General features: G+C 33.5%; 1 protein-coding gene across 11 annotated transcripts in view; it reads right to left on the bottom strand.

Annotated features, from left to right (window-relative positions):
* LOC117168005 (protein daughterless) overlaps positions 1-18,560 on the bottom strand; it is a 318,058-nt gene that overhangs the window by 288,779 nt on the left and 10,719 nt on the right. Inside the window, exon 2 of one of the 11 annotated variants that reach the window (XM_033353401.1) lies at positions 17,702-17,823. The exons of the other annotated variants lie outside the window; for them this stretch is intronic. The gene's annotated coding sequence lies outside the window, so the exon portion shown is untranslated. The remainder of the gene's footprint in view (positions 1-17,701; positions 17,824-18,560) is intronic. 11 annotated transcript variants of the gene reach the window in all.

The raw sequence follows: 18,560 nt of genomic DNA, 5'->3' as shown, positions 1-18,560 counted from the left end.
GCGCGACCGAGAAGGGCAGAGGATGCTTGTATGTTCGTGGGGCCGAGAAGGGTGGCGGACGAGGAACCCGACGAGGGGATAGTGCGGGAGGGGATACCGGCCGCAGCAGCTGTCGCTGCTGGTGCCCCCCTTCGCGTTACACTAGAAGGGGCCCACCGGAGGACATTGGCGTAGGAATCGGGACCTAAAGACAGTGACTCTCCGTCAAGCATTAGATCATAGTTGGGTCCATAGGGGTTGACACGTATCTACCATATTGCTAAGAAATTTTTCGTCTACAAGTGAAAAAACATTCCACGACCTAGAATCTTAAAATATTTAATTACTTAGTAGCAAGCGATTGCAAGGATTATTCATAATCGTATTCAGGTTTGCCTTTTAAGCAATTTTAGAAAGATTTCGATATTGTAATAATATCTCAAATTTTGCCTACAAATCATCTTATTCATTCTCAACGATTGTAGAATAAAGCACTTGTCAAGTTATCTCAAACATTTCTGCGACCAGGTGTTATGTTCCACAAGTAGTTAGAAATATAATAGGATAAGCATCTTCCGCGACTCTCGAATATAATAAAATACAATAAGATTATCTTTTATCGATTAGCCAATATTTTTTTCGCATTAATTGGTCACGACTTATTTGCTGTGATTCTAAAAAAGGACGTTGGAAGTTCATGCTCCGTTTGTTGTATATGAGCGCACGGCATAACAAAACTTATGGGACGACTTATGTATGAATGTTCAAGCTTATGCTAATATGTGATTGTAGATGCTATCTGTTTAGAGAAAATATATTCGACAGTTTAAGCCTGAGCCTCTCATATATTTAATTTCACATGGAATCAAATATGAAAAAATAAGTTGCAGTAAAAGAGTGTTTTTAAACTGGTAATCTAATCTAAAGCATTAAAAAATAAGAGATTTTTAACTTTTGAATTATAGGATCAGAATAAAGTTAATTTCACTCTACCGGAGTTGAATCAACTCAATTCTAACCCTATTATAGATAGCCCAACAACTCCGTCTTTTTAAAAGTCTGATAACCCAATATGTTACAATCATGACCTGGACGGCACCAAAAACGTTATCGCTGTCCAGCCATCCTTATTTAATAAACTAACGGATCAATATTCAAACGATTACGGATTTCTCTCGAGATTCTTGCCCAAGACTGCACGTTTTCTTCAATTTTACCATACAAAGGCGAAAAATATTCAAGAAACGAGAATGTTGGAAAGTCGCTTCTCGTTCGCAACGATGTTGCGCTGGGCAACACAGCGATATTTCCTCGCTTTTTCGCGACATCGATACGCGAGTGTCGCAAGTCACTGGAGAATACTTGGGCCATCGAGACTCGAGAATAGGCATAAATTTGTTATGGTGCAACCATACTAGGATTGTTCTCTATCGCACATCTTTACTGCCGCATGGAGAGAGAAGTACTTACATGAACCCCGATATACGTTTTGTAAATACGAAGGGACACAGTTGCATTTGCATTAGACTGGATTTGGAAATGAAACGGAACCGATAATATTCCTTTCGCGCGACTGCACTCGTTTGCTTCCTCCAGTTTCAGACTTAAATCTCGGATAGTATAATTCGAGTGAATGTATTAAGTACATTTTAAGCTTGGTTTTACTCGCTTTGTTTTTCAAATGTATTCTTTTAGCTATTTCTTTCTAATATACCAGAGTTGCAAAGGAAATTAAAAATTAAAAATGATATTTTTCTGACAAAAGATCTTCTCAATTCGCTCCCAGTGGAGCGAAGTGAAAAAAATCATTAAAATTTTTTTTTTAATTATTAACCATCTAGTATCTAGTCAAAAAGGACGTTAGGTATTTTCTGTTATTTTAAGAGTTAACTTCATCAATAATTTTGATTTCTACTTTCACAGATTGTGAAATAGCATCTATACTCATCGATAGTAACTAACTCTGACGATAATACAGATTCCTTGAAATTACTCGTATCATAAATGTAATACCTGGGTTGAGACAGCGTATATTTCTGAAAAAGGGATTTTTCTTTCGATCTCTCTAATACCTTAGTTGGAAAAGTACCCTACCAGTGGAACGAAGTGAGAAGATCTTATTTTTACATCTAATTTAAAAAAATTTATGTTTCATCTAGTCAAAAATGACGTTAAGTACTTTCTGTTATTTGAAGAGTTAACTTGATCGATAGCTTTGATTTATATTTTCACATATTGTGAAATGACATCTAGACTGATCGATAGTAACTACCTCTGTTAATAATACAGATACCTCTAAATTAAAACTTTAACCTCAAAATTAAGATGACCCGAAATAGCTGCCCACCATCTTCTTACGTTATTAGTGTAGCATTCGAGACCAGCAACTTTCATTTTCTCAAGCATGGTGCAAAAAGCTCTGAGCTGAAGTGCAAGATACAACGAAATGTGAACATAAGATTGGGAAATCGATCTCTCCCCAAGTGCGGACAATCAATTGGCACAAACAAGACTGGAGAAGGGAAAAATTAACAAATTCTCCAATTTCTGTATAAAGTGCATACAGGTACTCAAGGAGACGCGTATGAGCAAAGCGAACGCGTGCCACGGCACGTGGCATGCACGTGCCTGGTTTCTCTCCCTACTTCTGCGTCTTTCTGCATTTTCATTCTCATGTTTATGCCAAACTAACAACGACGTCGGCGATGACGGCGACGACGAAGGTTCGAAGGTAGCCAGCAGTCCGAGACTCTCAACGCTCCTTTACCCTTTCTTTCTCCTCTCTTTCTCCCTATCGGTAGGCCGGAATGTTCAACAGGTGACCCTACAATACCAATGCACTATGTTATTTTTTTCCTCTCCCATCTTTCAAGCCATGCCCTCTTCACGAATGATATTGACGCGGCAATCTGTAACTATCGTTTTTTACTTTAAAGCAAGCTTTAGAGTTTAATTTGAGCCAGAATCAAGAATCCGAGGTTTGGTTTCATGGAATTGTGTGTTTTCATGTCATACTTATTGAAAATTTTAGCTATTTGATGTAAGACTTTTTCTATTGTTTTGTACTATCAGCGAATCTTAAAATGTCAATCATCACTGCACTTCTAATCCCCGGTTCACTCCCTTCCTCCACACCTTTGATGGTCATTCTTCGATTTCGATAAAGCAAGGTGGCCACAAGATTAAATTAAAAAAATTTCCCCAACATTTAGACGAATTTCTCCGACACGAAAGTATTACAAAAGCAAATAAGGTTTCAATAATGTTCTAGGCAAAATAGTGAAACAAGCCAGAAAAATGCGTTTTACATGGCAGTATGGATTAGTTAAGTAAAGGACTTTTATCCAAACTATCAATAAATAACCACAAATAAAAAACTAAGAATGGAATTCTATTTTTGAAGAATGTACACTGAAAAAAATATTTATATTGCTATTAGGAAGTGCTTTTAAAATAATATTAATTCATATCAATTTACTATTTTTCCTGAGAGCTATTTCAATTTCCCGACAATTTGCTGACATTTCGTTGATGCTTTTTGCCAAATGTATAACAACAATTATTATTTTCTTCTGTTTTTACAAGTTTCCATCATTCATTGACAACTTTTTTATTGAATTAAAAAAATATACTTCATCAAAATTAAGGAAAAAAAACTTGAAAAATTTTTGAAATCCGAAATTCGTTTTTGTACCATTTTTTCATGTTTTTATTTTCAGATATTTGATTTTTTGTGAAAACCGTTAATTTTGTACGTTTTTGCTGTATATTTTGATTTTTTAATTACAGTATTAATCTCGCCCTTTTGAACAAAAAATTTGCATTTCGAGTTTGAAGAAAAGTTTTTTTTTTCAACGTAAATGACGTATGACACAATTCAAAGAAATACGATTTTTTCGCTCAAAACATTTTTAAATTTGTTATTTTTCCATAATTTTGATAAAATTTATTCCAAAAATTCAATAAATAATCATAACTAACAATAAAAGGAATTGAACCCACAGACTGAAAGATACATCATACAAGCAGAGAAAACTGGGCTGTCGGTTCAGCCGATCCGGTAGACTGATAGATGCTATTTCCGAGTCTATATTTCCAAATTCATTTTTCTGAAAATTGCCCAATTATTTACCAAAAAAGTTTCGGTATGTTTTCGCTACGTCATTGTTTCGGAATCTTTGCCTACTTTTCCACTTTCGTTCCTCGCATGTACCGTCTAAGATTGACCCCACTATCGCCAACAATTCTGAGCAATCTACCCCCCCCCCCCCCCCATATTTGACCTGCCCCCCCCCCCCCAAGTAACATAGCCTTTAGGTAAACCCCGATTTTACATTGATAAATTTATAAAAAAACTTTCTACAAAATATTTGATTTTTTCTACTAAATTATTAAAAATTCACACAAAATTACGAATTTTTATTCAAAACATTGAAATTATTAAATAAAAAATATAAAATTTTTATAAAAAAAAGTTAATTTTTTACAAAAAAAGACAAACTTCCAACAAAATACAAGAACTCTCAATCAAAAAATTGAATTTTCAACTAGATTAATTTTTAGCAACAAAAAACAAACTAACTTTTAACAAAATAGTTCAATTTCAACAAAAAGTTGCATTCTTACTTAAAAAAATACCATTTTCGACCAAAAATGGAATAGGTCAATTTTCAATTACCAATGTAATTTATCAACAAAAAAAAATTAATTTTAACAGAACAATTAAATTTCCAACCAAAGAAATGAATTTTTTAACTACAATTTTTAATCGTCCGCCAAAAAATGCATTCCCAAGAAAGTTGTACAACTTCAAAACCTACAGTTGTTACATTTTTAACCAAAAAATTGAATTTTCAAGTATGAAAGATGCATTTTTAAACAAAAAGATTCATTTTATGCCTAAACCAATGAATTTTTAACAAAACTTCAGAATTTTCAAATAAAAACTTCAATTTTTAGTTAAAAAAGATAAGTCTTTAAGCAAAATGATCAATTTAATACCAAAAAAGACGAATTTTCAATAAAATTCCAGAATTCACAAACAAAAAGTTGATTTTTTAAGAAATAATTTTTTTTAATTTTCAAGAAAACGAATTTATAAAAAAATTCAAGAATTCTCAACCAAAAAGTTGAATTTTCAACGAAAAAAGATACACTTTTAATAAAATTTGAGATTTCTTAATCAAAAATTTGAAGTTCCGACTAAAAAAGATGAATTTTTAAATACAATGATTAATTTTCTACAGAAATCAAGGAATATTGAACACAATTCTATAATTCTCAACCAATAAGTTGAATTTTTTAAACAAAAAGATTCATTTACTACAAAAATACGAATCTTCTATGAAATTTAAGATTTCACGACTAAAAAGTTGAATTTTTAAGAAGGACAACATTTTTTTTAATTAAAAAAAAGCAGTTCAACTTAAAAACCTAGTTGTTAAATTTTAAACAAAAAATGAATTTTTAAACAAAAAGATTAATTTTATCATTAATATTAATTTTTAATAAAATTCAAGAATTCTCTACCAAAAATTCGATTTTTCAAATAAAAATAGACATTTTAAACAAAAAGATTAATTTTCTACAAAAAAGACGAATTTTGAATAAAATTTAAGAATTCTCAACTAAAAGTGGAGTTCTCGACTAAATAGATGAATTTTTAAACAAAAGGATTGATTTTCTACCGAAAACATTCATAATCTGGAAACTTCTTAAAATTGTTACCGCATATGTACTATTAGAAAACAAATTCTCTAAATTCTAAACGGTTAAATACGTGTATAACGTTACTGTGACTAGGACCCCCCCCCCCCTCATCGTAGGTTTTCTGAGAAACCCCACACCCTTAGAGTAGAAAGGTATTTTATGGACGATCCTTCATCTCTTATCATGTCGTTTCTTTATCATATATTTATATTTTGTAAACGTCTTTCTTTTTGACCCTCGGTTATCCTGCACTGGTGCACTCTAAGAGCATTCCGACCTGCACCGAAGCAGGGCATTAGTGAATACCGTATGATATATCTTATTAGATTCTCATCCATAATGAGAAGGTATTAGTTTCAAGCGAAAAATGAGTCACGGATTTTATGAAATTTTTAGCAAATGTCAAGCCAGAGAAACAAGTTTTTACGTCGGTGTCTGTCCTGCGTCGTCGTCGTTGTTGTTGTTCCCTGTATACCGAATAACTTTCGAAAGACTAGTGGGATTGGATTATGCTTTGACACACAGTTTGAGGGATCGAAAAGAAAGATCGAGTTCGTTAACCAGCTATTTTTGATAAAAATTCAAAGAGTTAGAGTTTTTGCAAAATTTGTGAGATCACTTTTTCTGAAATTTCAAAATTCTATTGTCAGGAATTTATAATACGCCAAAATATGAACAATTTATCCCAATGACTTTTCTTGATAAAATAAAAATTAACAAAGTTACAGAATTTTCAAAATCCAAAAAACCAAACGAAAATAGACATTTGAAGACAAACAAAGCGTGATATCGGAAAAAGTAGAGAGGAGAAAAAAGTTACTTTTTCAAGGCCCTACAAAATTATTAAATTAACTTGTTGAACTTAGTTTTTTTAAATCTAAAATTCAGTCGTTATTGGTGTGTTTGTCTGCATCCCAGACAGAGTTACATAAAAAATGTATTCTATTTGATATAAACGTGTTGAGCATAATGTATAAAAGTTTAAATTGTGGACAAAATCGAGTGCGAAGAACGAGATACGTGATGAGAATGTGTCCATTAAAGCCGAAAGAACTTTAACAAAAGACAGTTCAAAATCTCAAAATTAAAGTGGTGGATGTTTTGAGTTTTTATTTTAAAAGGTTTGCGCAATACAAAGACCGAGCGCGTGAAAATTACTTTTCATCTCATCAGTACTTTAGTTTCCCTTGTACATATGTTTACGATTAGCAGGGTAGCGATATCATTTACCGAAAGGGTTCCTATTGTCCCAGGTCTAAGTTAAAATTCTTTCTATTTTCTCTATTTTTGCACATAATCCAAATTTTCTTAATTCAGAAGCTTACATGAGATTCATTTAATATATTTGACTAAAAAATAATATATTTAAGGTTTTAGTCAGAAAAAATCAACTGTTTCCTCGACAAATGGTACCCCTCGGTAATTGCAGGTTCTGCTATCCTACAATATTTCTTGTAACAGTCATAATAAAAGAGTCTGAAAAGTGTAAGAGCGAGTGAACAACTTTTATGAAAGATAATTATATATATCTTCAAATATTCTACAATGATTTACTCTCTAAAGCTTAATTACGTGCAAATGTAATGTATACCCTTGTCACATTTCTGACTTTTTGTATTCACGACTTACCTGATATTCTGATTAATCTTATTACGGATCTTCTTCAGAAATGTTTTTACTTCACGAAACTGATGGACTCGAGATTATCCACCAGTCCCTTCAAAACCCGATGCTTTAACAGATAAAGTGGCGACTGCTCTTCCATATTCAGTGTGTGTTAACACCGAAAAGATGTTGCAGAAACTTCAAGTGAATTTTGATAGAATACGGTGACTAAGGAAAACGGGAATCGTAAAACGGAGAAAGTTTCCAGCAGGGACGAGAATCGGATAATCGTTTCTGTATTATCCGACTTTTCGATCTCAAAAGTGTTAATTGACTTTCGTTATTTTCTGAACGAATTTCATGAAACATTCATGAAGTTTTAGATCAAACTTTTAGCTGATCATTCTTAAGAGACAAAAGTTTACTCTTTGAATAGCAGAAAAGAGCTTTAAGATTTCCCATTTAGATTTAGCGTTTCAATACGCTGAAACTTTTGAGCCGAGAAAAAAATGAGGTATCAGTTCCGATCCAAACCTTGCAATAAATTAGCCTAGGTCGTGATCATAATCTATTTAATTCACAGGTACTAAACAGAAATCAATGCCAGGACCTTTCTGTCTCTCTCTCTCTCCCTCTTTGGCAAATAATCGGTGTTCGATCGAGCGTTATTAATTTCCCACGAAATGGCACTCGTTGCATTCAGTATTCACTTGGACCGTTAGTGCTGACGTCAACGAAAACAGTGCCACCTGCCAAAAAATCAAAGCCCCTTCGTGCTGGTGCAGGGCGCGTATGTGGTTGGCGCCATGCCGATGGATCGGCTGCACATTTGTTCAGTTTGCCACGCGTTCATGCGGGCCAGACTTAACGAAATCTGGCCAGATGTCTATTTTGAACAAGCAGGTCGTACGACCCCGAGTTTAAACGCCTCTATGGGCCTTGGTGTGCGACTCTTCACAGGTGGTATTTATACGTGACGTTTTATCGAGATCCGTCAAACTCAAGTGTCAATTACGATTTAGTCTAAATAAGAATAATCTCCCTCGCTTTCTCTCTGAGCGCAGAACTGAAGAAAATACTTAATGATACAGTCGATGTGTTATCTTCACTGTACAAGTGCAAAGTGTACCTTAAAGATAATAAAAAATTGTGAGCCCAAGTGAAGCTCTTACATAGCCCCAACAGATTGAGTTTCCTTATAGAAAAATTAATTTGAGCATTTGCACTTTCAATTAGTTTTTGTTTCTCTTTTTACATGAAAGTAATACTTTCTTACGGCGCATCAGGTTTGATTATTGTTCTGAAATTATTTTAGATGTCAAAGAAGTATAGGGGAGATGAAAAATGTGTAAAGTAGCTGGTTCCACGAAGTTGAGAACCGGTCGACCTACGCCACTGGTAGCAAGGGGATAGAATATGGGTTCCCGCAGGGTGAAGGTTTCAGTCGAGTTGGTAAAAGACACGAATGTCTATGCTCTCTATTTCTATGACGCCAGGGAACTGTTCTTTCAGAAGATGCATTTCTAAATTCTAAAGCCAGCGCGTCTAGACTAAATTATACACTTACGCCCTGCGAAGGAAACTTATAGCACTGCCAAAAGCAGGGATCCTTTTGGCATTCGTTTTAAGACCGGTTGCCCCTGTGCAAAGAATTTAACAATTCAAAAAGTTAGAGATCTTTTTAAAACAATTTTTTGTCCTGATTTATATCTGCAAAATTCTCTGAAACTATTTTTTTCACTTCCTAAAATCCCATAATGACTTAATTTTTAACCAACTTTCACCCAGGTGAAACATACGTCACCAGTTACAACTCAATAAAAGTGGAATGGATCGAAAATATCTTGTGCTGAATAACTAATCTGAGTACAAAATTCCACTGACTGAAAGTGAAAAATCCATCGAGTTCCAAAGCAGAAAGTAGTGTTTCACTACCGGATAAATTCATATCGACCATAACGGGAGCAGGTCGAATGGCCTTTCAGGTTTGGTAACGAGGGACATGCATTAGTCAGGAATTTTGCGCTGCGAGAGCGGCCTTTGCGAAACGCTGATCCAAGGCCAACTTTCGGGTTTCATCCCGAACAAAGTACTTACCAATTTGTTAATAAATCCTTTTAAATATGCATGCCTGAAGTGAACGGGTACAACGATTTTCCCCTCGGCTACCTGGCCCACACATACAAATGTGTTCATATTTCATTGTCGATGGCTCTCGCCTATATATATTGAATTTAAAAAATCAATTCTCAATATTGATTCACTGCTTAAATACCCGAGCTCCCACGGTTCCTCAAGCGCGATTGCCAAAAATGTTTTTACAATTTCCTTTTGAGTGTTTGCTAACAGTGCGAAGGGATTGTATTTAAAAGCCGACACTCCGCCAATGTATGCGTGTTTCCGCATCGAAAGGGGTTCAACGCATAAGTTTTTATGAAGGAGTGTGCGTTCGCGTGTGCATGCGCCGCCGAACGAAGCGATTGGAGAAAGAGGGGTCCGCCGGACCGTGCAGTGGGGGTTGCTATTGGCCGAGAAAGGGATCAAGGGGAGTGCGGAGAGGGGTGGTAAGCAGATGCTCAACGGGCCTTGGTGTTTGGATGTATGTATACGTATTATTAATGCCTGTTACGCACAAGCATACACGACTTCTCTTTCCGTGCGTAAAATACTGGACTTGGCCTTTCCTAAGAAAAAGTCTCGAAAGAGTGCACTCTGTAGTTCATAATTTCATCCATTTCAAGCATGACACTCGATAAATTGTTTCAGATATTATTGATTTATGCTGTAGGAATGCAATTTGCGGAGTACTAGTTTTTGTTCCACGATTATGAGATTGATAGATCGGATGGTTAAATGTACAGGAGTACAAATATTCTTATCGTAGAATTCAAATTAAAAGGTGCTATCTCGGCAGGACAAAATAGAAAGTTTCCCTACTTTAAAGTTAGAGGGCGCTGGTGTTTCCAATTTATACGGAATTTTCAAACTTTACCACCGGAGATAGGAATATTTTTATTTCGCCCTACCGATATATCACGTTGTCATTTGGACAGGTCATTATATTTACTCAAGAATTTTAATAATGAAAAATCAATTGAAACTCAATGCGAAGAGAGCTATTTGACTGTCTGCTCGGGAGTATGTAAAACCCTTTGTCCCCTCCTTTGATTCGTCATCGTCATGAGAGCTTACTTTTGTTAATATTTCAGGCTATTGAAAATCAGCTCTGCTTTTCTGCCGCCATAATTAACAATCAACCAAAAACAACCAGCCGTCTCGATAAATTAATCATGTCTTCACAATAGCCTTTATCTACGAAAATTATTACTCCCTTTCGTGAGTTAGTTCATCAGGGTGTCTGCTCAAATACAGTGAAACCCTTCAATAGCCCTCCCTTCTATAGCTCTTCCTATAATTAACGTCGCGTCGTAGGTAGATATAACAGAAACAGCGCGGGGGCCGCGGGGTCTGTGGTTGTCACTCAGACGAGCAGTCAAGCGTGAACAAACAAAAGAGGAGCAGGCTACAATGAGTTAGTTCCCATCCACCGTCAACCCCAAAATCGGCGCTATAAAAGAGTTTCACTGTACTAGAAAAAAGATCCCTGAAAATTCCATATTTTTTCCAGGTATTTTAAGTTTTTCCAGGGATAATTTTTGAAGAGTTTATTATAAATAATGTCTTTTTTTTATTTTCTAGAAAATTAATTAATATTAAAATATATTCTTATATATTTTAGCACGATATATTAATTAAATTATACTCAAAAAATCTGAAAACATTTCTTTAATTTGTCTTTAATGTTCATGAATTTTAATAAAAATTCAAACAAATTTGTATTTTATCTGATTATACTTAAAATTCAGTGTATATCTACGTAAAACAATGTGGTTACCGCTTTACATTGCTAACTTTTCAAGTAGAAATTTGGATTTTCAAACAGGTCGATGAATTTTTTACCAAAAAGAAGATTTTTCAAGAAATACATTAATTTTCAATCAAACAATTGAATTTTCAACAGAAAAAGATCAATTTGCAAACAAATACACGAATTTTAAACTAAAAAATAATAGTTTTCAATCAAAAATAGAATAGTTACATTTGCAGCCAAAAAAATTAACAAACAAAAAAGATTTATGTTTAAAACAAACTTAATTTATCTTTTAACCAAATAGTTTTTTTTCTACCAAAAAGATAACTTTCCAATTAAAATTATGAATAATTAAATGCAATACTTGAATTTACAAGCAAAAAATGAATTTTGTGAGACGATTAATTGGTGAACTTTTTAACCAAACTAATAAACTTTCAACTAAAATGATAAATCTTCATGTGGAATAGATGGATTTTGAACGAAAAGCTACATTTTTTTGGAAAAGAGTTCAATTTTGAACCAAGTAGTCTTATTTTAAAACACAGAGATTAATTTTCTATCACAAAGACGAATTTCAACGAAATGTTTATATTATCAAATACAAAAAGACGAATTTTCAAACAAATAGTTGAATTTTAAACTAAAAAAGATCAAGTTCTAACCAAAAATGGAATAGAAGATTTATTTTTACTAAAGAAGCCGAATTTTAATGAAAATACAAGAATTTTAAATTAAAAATATAGCTGGTCAGATAGCAATTAAAGAGTTAAATTTTTAGTTAAAAAATTAATTTTTAATTAAAGCGGCAAATTTTCAACTAAAATGGTAAATCTTCAACTAGAATAGTTACATTTGAAATCAAAAACATGAATTTTCCACGAAACTGATGAGATTTATCCAAAATCATCCAAATTTAAGAAATTTAAATAAGATTAAAATCAAATTGAAAATCCTATTTAAGGTCTTTTTTCTCTCTTCTTTATTGTTTTCTTTTATTTTTTAAAGAAATTTTTTATCTTTTTTCAAATTGCAATGGAAATATTATGTCTCTTGGCCAAATTTGGTTGTTGGATTCTTGGTTTTTTCTTCAGGAATTCTGAACATTAGAATCATTAAATTTTCAACATAAAGATTAATTTCCAGCCCAGAAGATTGACTTCTAACAAAAGTTACAATTTTAAACGCAAGTCCATTTTTCAACCAAATATTAAATAGTTCTATTTTCAGTAAAACAATTAATTTTCAATCACAAAAAAAAATTCAGCAAATTTCAGTTGCAGCTGGAGTAGTTTAATTTTCAGTGAAAACATTAATTTTCAGCAAAAGAAAAATACGAATTTCCAACAAAATAGCTCATTTTCTACCAAGCAGTTGAATTTTCAATTAAAATTACGAATCTTTAGCAAGAGCAAAATAATTTTTTACAAAAGAGTAACAGTCAACCAAGAAATAAAATCTTCTTTCAAAGGAGGTGGATTTCGGGAAAAAACCTATATCAGTCAATGTTTCCACCAGAGAAGTTTTAAATTTTGAATACAAAATAATAAAATTCTGCCAAAAAGAACGATTTTTCAACAAAATACATGAATTTTAAACCAAGGACTTGAATTTTAAACTGAAACCGTTCAATTTTGAACTGAAAATAGGATAGTTGAACTTTCAGAGAAAAAATTGATTTCAAGCAAAAGAGCGTGTTATTCAATTCAACATTGCAATAAAAGATAAATAAAAAATTAAACAGGCTCTCGAAAAAATTCCCTGACAATTCCAGGTTTTTCAGGTAGGGTAGCGACACAGTTCTTTTAAACCAATTTTAGTTAATTTGGCAGAAGACATTGTGCACATGATCTTATTTGTATTCGAAGACGGATAAACTAATTTTTTATTTTTTGAAACTTCATTTTTTCACATTGGGATGTTAAATTCTTCTGCATTTCTGAAACGACTGTTGGAGAAGCGGTTTTGATAAACACCAAAAGGAGAGGCTGTGGTGTCGATACAATTTCATTCGAGGAGAAATGTTAATGTCAAGGTGCACCAGAAGATGCACCTGCCTGGTGCGTACTGTAAATTCTGACACTGATTTGAGATGCATATAAAATATACGTAAGAAGTAAATTAACTGCGTACCTTGAAGGTATTAAATAAACCCAAAGACCAGTTTCGACTAATTATAAACTCCTTACGTAAGACAAACAATGACTACAGAAATGACATTCATGCTTCAGGTAAAATCTATTTTGCGTATAACGACGGAACGAGGCTGTTTATATAATTGAATTAGAACTACACTTAAAGAATCTGCGATCTTCCCTTCACAATCAAGTTTCGTAACAAGATTGAGCAAATATAACTGTCCCTATTACATCAATTTCATAACAATTGATTTTCCAAATCAGCTATTTAAAGCCACTTTCCATTTTATCATGAGGGTTTCTTTCATGTATTTTCGCTGACCCTTGCCATGAAGTAACTGTCTTGGTTTTCAACATGAAACCATTACGATTCCGAAAGCGTGTGGAAGAGTGTAAGACGGAGCGAGAGAGACAGAGAGGGCGAGAGGCAGGTGCATCACGGTGACACTCCCTCGGCGAAGAGCGAGAGGCGAACGGAAAAGAGGGGCCTAAGTCACGAGTGTTGTGTCTGGATCTCGTTTATGGTTCCTCAACTTTAACGAGAGGGGGTACTTGTCCATGTAATGGGGTTGGAAATTGTGAATCTTGCCAATTACCCGGAATTTATTTGCATCTGAAATATCCAATTTGCCGTTATAGAGGAAAGCCCATCTGCAGGTACTTTAATAAAACAATAAGCACGCGAAAACGGTTTACATTTGCGATCGCAAAAATGTCACCAAGTGTGACAAAGGAAGTCGCTAAAGTTTGTAACGACATGAGATTTGTTAGAGAGGCAGCGCCATTTATGCTGCTGGCACGCAGGATATTTCCGTCGCGCCCCGCGCATAATTTTAAGGCGATTATTTTGCCGGCGTCGGGAGCGTTTACTTTACAAGGAAGCACACCGACGTCGCGAGCGATAAACGCAAAGTACTTCAAAGTGCTCTAAAGTGCGAGTTAACCAGCCATCGATACACAACATTGCCTCTTATTTTGCTCAAAGGGGAATTTTATTTTATTTTTTTCCTGCATTCGAAAGTAGCAATACATTAACGAATTAAAGGAAGGAGAGGCGAGTTTCTTCGAGTGTGGAACATCTGGGAGTCGTTTCCATACGAAAATTAAGAGTTAAAAGATGACGGTCCTTTTAGAAAAGAAAAAAACAAGAAGAATCTCAAAGTATATTTTATCGGACTTGGGGACCGACCGAGGCTATTTTTGGAGATTCTTGCACTTGAACGACAACCTACCTAATCCTTGGGGCTTAGGCCTTGAAACCTCGCCTACCATACGGGGGTGCATTATTGCGTTGGAAGAAAAAGATTCGTGACATGAGAAGAATGAGAAACATGACAAGTATATATATTATAAGTGAAACGAGATATCCCAAATTTAAAGTTATGTAGAAATTCCTCGAGATTTTCCAGTTAACTGAACGGAGGCGAGATGCAGTAAAAGAGGATAATTTGGACCAATTAATTATCTCGTCGATGTGCGATTTAAATGCGATTTAAATGCGCTTAACGATGCACAACAATGCAGTCCAGGCGTAAAGTCGCAATCGCTTTAAGTGGTTTAGCCAAGCGCCCAAGAATTTACGAGTGCGCTGAAGCGTCTACCGCAATTCTGCGAGATGGCAAAAGAGGAAATATGGTAGCGAGGTTAAGTCGCGTGCGGAAGAAATAAACTGGCGATGTTGAAAGTAGAGAGGAAGGGAATCGAACCACACGAGGTGGAGAACACAACTATTGTAAATTGTACAAAGTGGATTTTCTCGAAAGCACCGTAAAGAATGACCCTTGCAGAAAAAAAAAACAACCGACAATAATTCGACTTCCGGGCGCACGAGGAGAGACTGTTTATTTCACAGAAAAACTGGTCGGAAATCTTGGTGCAGTTTTGCCAAGACTTTAATTTCTATGATTATTTCTCTCACGATTTTTGTTAATTCCTCAGGGTTCAGAGCGATATATGTTTTCATTCAATACTAGGTTTTTCATTAGGAAACAAAAAAATGTATGATTAAGGCTATCTACTAATTCGATTACTTTTGGCTGAGACTGTTCATGAATATCCAAAAAGGAATTTTTTAACACCTGGGGAGATATTGTCGCAATCCCTCCCTTCCAATTAGGACAAGGGTTCCGAATATGAAATTATGAATCCCCTTTCTTTTAATGAGGTATGTACCTCGAACCTTTTTTACCGTTATTTAGACGATGCTCGAGTTAAAATGGAGAAACGGTTAACAAATGTAACTACAATATTTTCAATATTCTTCAAATCTTTTATTTCCTCGTATTTGCTGCATTTCCTTTTCCTTCTCTATTTTTTCTTATTTTTACATTCTTATTCCTAAGAATATAATGTAATCGTCCAAATTTTCAATTTCTGGGTTTTAACGAATCTTTATGTTTCGGCACTCACAGAATCCGAAAACCATAAAATTTCATCGGTGCCTGTATGTCTGTATGTATGTATGGTTAACTGAATGTTGTAGCCACGCCAACTTTTAAAGGATTTGTCCAATCGAGTACGCATTTGACACACTTCTGAAGGTCCCCAAAATAAAGGCTAAGTTCGTTAATCAGATATTTCGAACCAAAATTTAAAAATTGAGAGCATTCTCAAAATATTGAAATTTTATAAATTGTTGTCAAAGTTTCTTATATATGGGTAAAAGACTTGCAAATTATCTGAACAAAACTTTTTATTTTGATAAAAATAAGAAAAGTTATATACTTTTAAAAAATTAAAAATTGTCAAAAAATATAAGAAATTATTTTTTTATAGATCCAAAAATTTCATTCCAAATTTTCATCAGACACCAAATATATTTCAAAACTATTTTACCCAAATTTTTCGATTAGCCCAAAATTTAAAAAATTATAGCATTTTTAACATAAAAAAATTTTTTTTTAACCTATGAAAATTTTTGTCAAAGTTTCTCATAGATGGGTTAAAGACTTGCAAATTAGCCCAATAAAATGTTAAATTTTCTTGAAAATTGGAAAAGTTATATACTTTTGGAAAATTTTCAAAAAATAGAAAAAATGATTTTTTTCATAAATCCAAAAATTTTATTCAAAATTTTCAGTAGATGCCAAATAACTTTCAAACTATTCTAGCCGAATTTTTTGATTAGTACACAATTAAAAAAATTAGAGCTTTTCAACATTTTAGACAAATTTTTTTCAAGTTTCAGAAAATGTTGTCAATGTCTCCGATACTTGACAAAAATACTTGTAAATTATCCAAATGACAATTTTTATTTGGATGAAAATTAAAAACGTTAGTGTAATGCGATCGTCCAAATTTTCGATCTCTGGGTTTTAACGGATCTTTACGTTTCGGCGCGCACAGTATCCGAAAATCATAAAATTTTATCGGTGTCTGTCTGTCTGTACGTCTGCCTGTATGTCTGTATGTATGGTTACCTGAATGTTGTAGCCACGCTAACTTTTGAAAAATTTGTCCAATCGAGTCCGCATTTGATACACTTCTGAAGGTCCCCAAAATAAAGGCCAAGTTCGTTAATCAGATTTTTCGAACAAAAATTAAAAAATTGAGTGCATTTTCGAAATTTAAAAATGTTTGATTTTGAAATTTTATAAATTTTTGTCAAAGTTTCTTATAGATGGGTAAAAGACTTGCAAATTAACCAAATAAAATGTTTAATTTCGATGAAAATTAGAAAAGTTATATACTTTTCAAAAACTGGAAAATCTTCAAAAATAGAAAAAAACGATTTTTTTCATAGGTCCAAAAATTTTCAGTTTTAACATACAATGTAGAAAATGTCGCATTGTGGTCTGTGCACAAATGTGGAGGGTAATGCAAAGACCGAGCGCGGAGCGCGAGATAAATATATTTTCAAGCGCGAAGCGCGATAATGAACAGTCCTGCGTCCTAGGCGCGCTCAAACTAGCGAGCGAAGCGAGCCGTGCGAGTAGCAAGCTATGAGCGCATTTGCTTCTGGTTTATCTCGTACTAATTTTCATTTTCCCGACTACTATATATGACTTCTCTTTTCACACTAAATTTTTTCTGCTTCTTTTCTTCCTCAATCCATTTTTCTACTTATTTCTTTATTTTCACTTCTTCAATTTAACATCATTTTCACTTTTCTTTCACGTGTATTATATAAGCTCGCGAACTAAAGCTAAATGTATTCAATTTATAACTTATTTTTCATTCTCAGCATTATTTACGTGTATTATATAAGCTCGCGAACTAAAGCTAAATGTATTCAATTTATAACTTATTTTTCATTCTCAGCATTATTTTTGTTTTCTTTCCTAATTTTCCTAAATTCGCCATTTCTTATCTTTATTTTACACTGACTTGTTTCTTTTTTATTCAGTTTTTCATTGATCTTATTCGTCATTTTATTATTTCCTTACGGCCATTTACATACCTATATTATTTTCACGATCCTTTTCTGTTCTATTTGCACATTTCCTTTTCACATTGGGCCTCCTTTGTTTCCTTTTCCCTATTTGAATGTATGCATTATATTCTCAACTCGACTTTGCCCCTCTGAAAGCATTGCAAACCCAATACAAAAAAAAGTAATAATAGATCAAATATGTCTTTCGTTATAACTGTTTTTCTCACAAAATAGCAAAAGCCAATGAAAAACAACCTATCATAATTTTCCGTATCAAAAACCCAAAGTAGGAGTTTTTTTATTACCATCTTTAACTATAGTTGGCGCGGCGGTATAAATTATACACATTTTTCTTTCCTCTTGTTTATTTTTGTCCACAAATTTTGTTTAGGAAATATTTTTTTTTGAAATTACAATAGGAACAATTCAGAGTGGTTGTAGAAACTTGCGTAAGTCTAAAATAATATATATTCAATACTATATGTAATTCTAGAAATCTCAAAAGTTTTTAAAGAATTGTAAATACTTCTTTATTGAAAAAATATCAACAGGTTGATTTAATGAATTTGTTTCTGATATTTCAGAGAAGAAAATTCTTTTTTCTTTGGGAACAACTTTCTTCCAGAGCATTCTATTAAATTTTGAACGTAACAACCGTTTGAGGGTAAAAAATAAGGCAATAAACGATCTTCTCTAATATGTAGATAACAATGAGGAAGCTTCTAGAAAACTTAGTTTTTTCACACACGCAAACCTTCAGATTGACCTAAAAAATGTTGAATTAATACTCACGCAAACCTTTAGATTGACCTAAAAAATGTTGAATTAATTATAATTTAAACTCGATTTTCCCAGCAATTCATGGCTACAATGACATAAGATAATC

This window comes from Belonocnema kinseyi, chromosome 1 (assembly GCF_010883055.1).
Source record: "Belonocnema kinseyi isolate 2016_QV_RU_SX_M_011 chromosome 1, B_treatae_v1, whole genome shotgun sequence".
Lineage (NCBI taxonomy): Eukaryota > Metazoa > Arthropoda > Insecta > Hymenoptera > Cynipidae > Belonocnema > Belonocnema kinseyi.
Note: the sequence above shows the minus strand (reverse complement) of the source record. Positions and strands in the feature narration are given on the sequence as shown.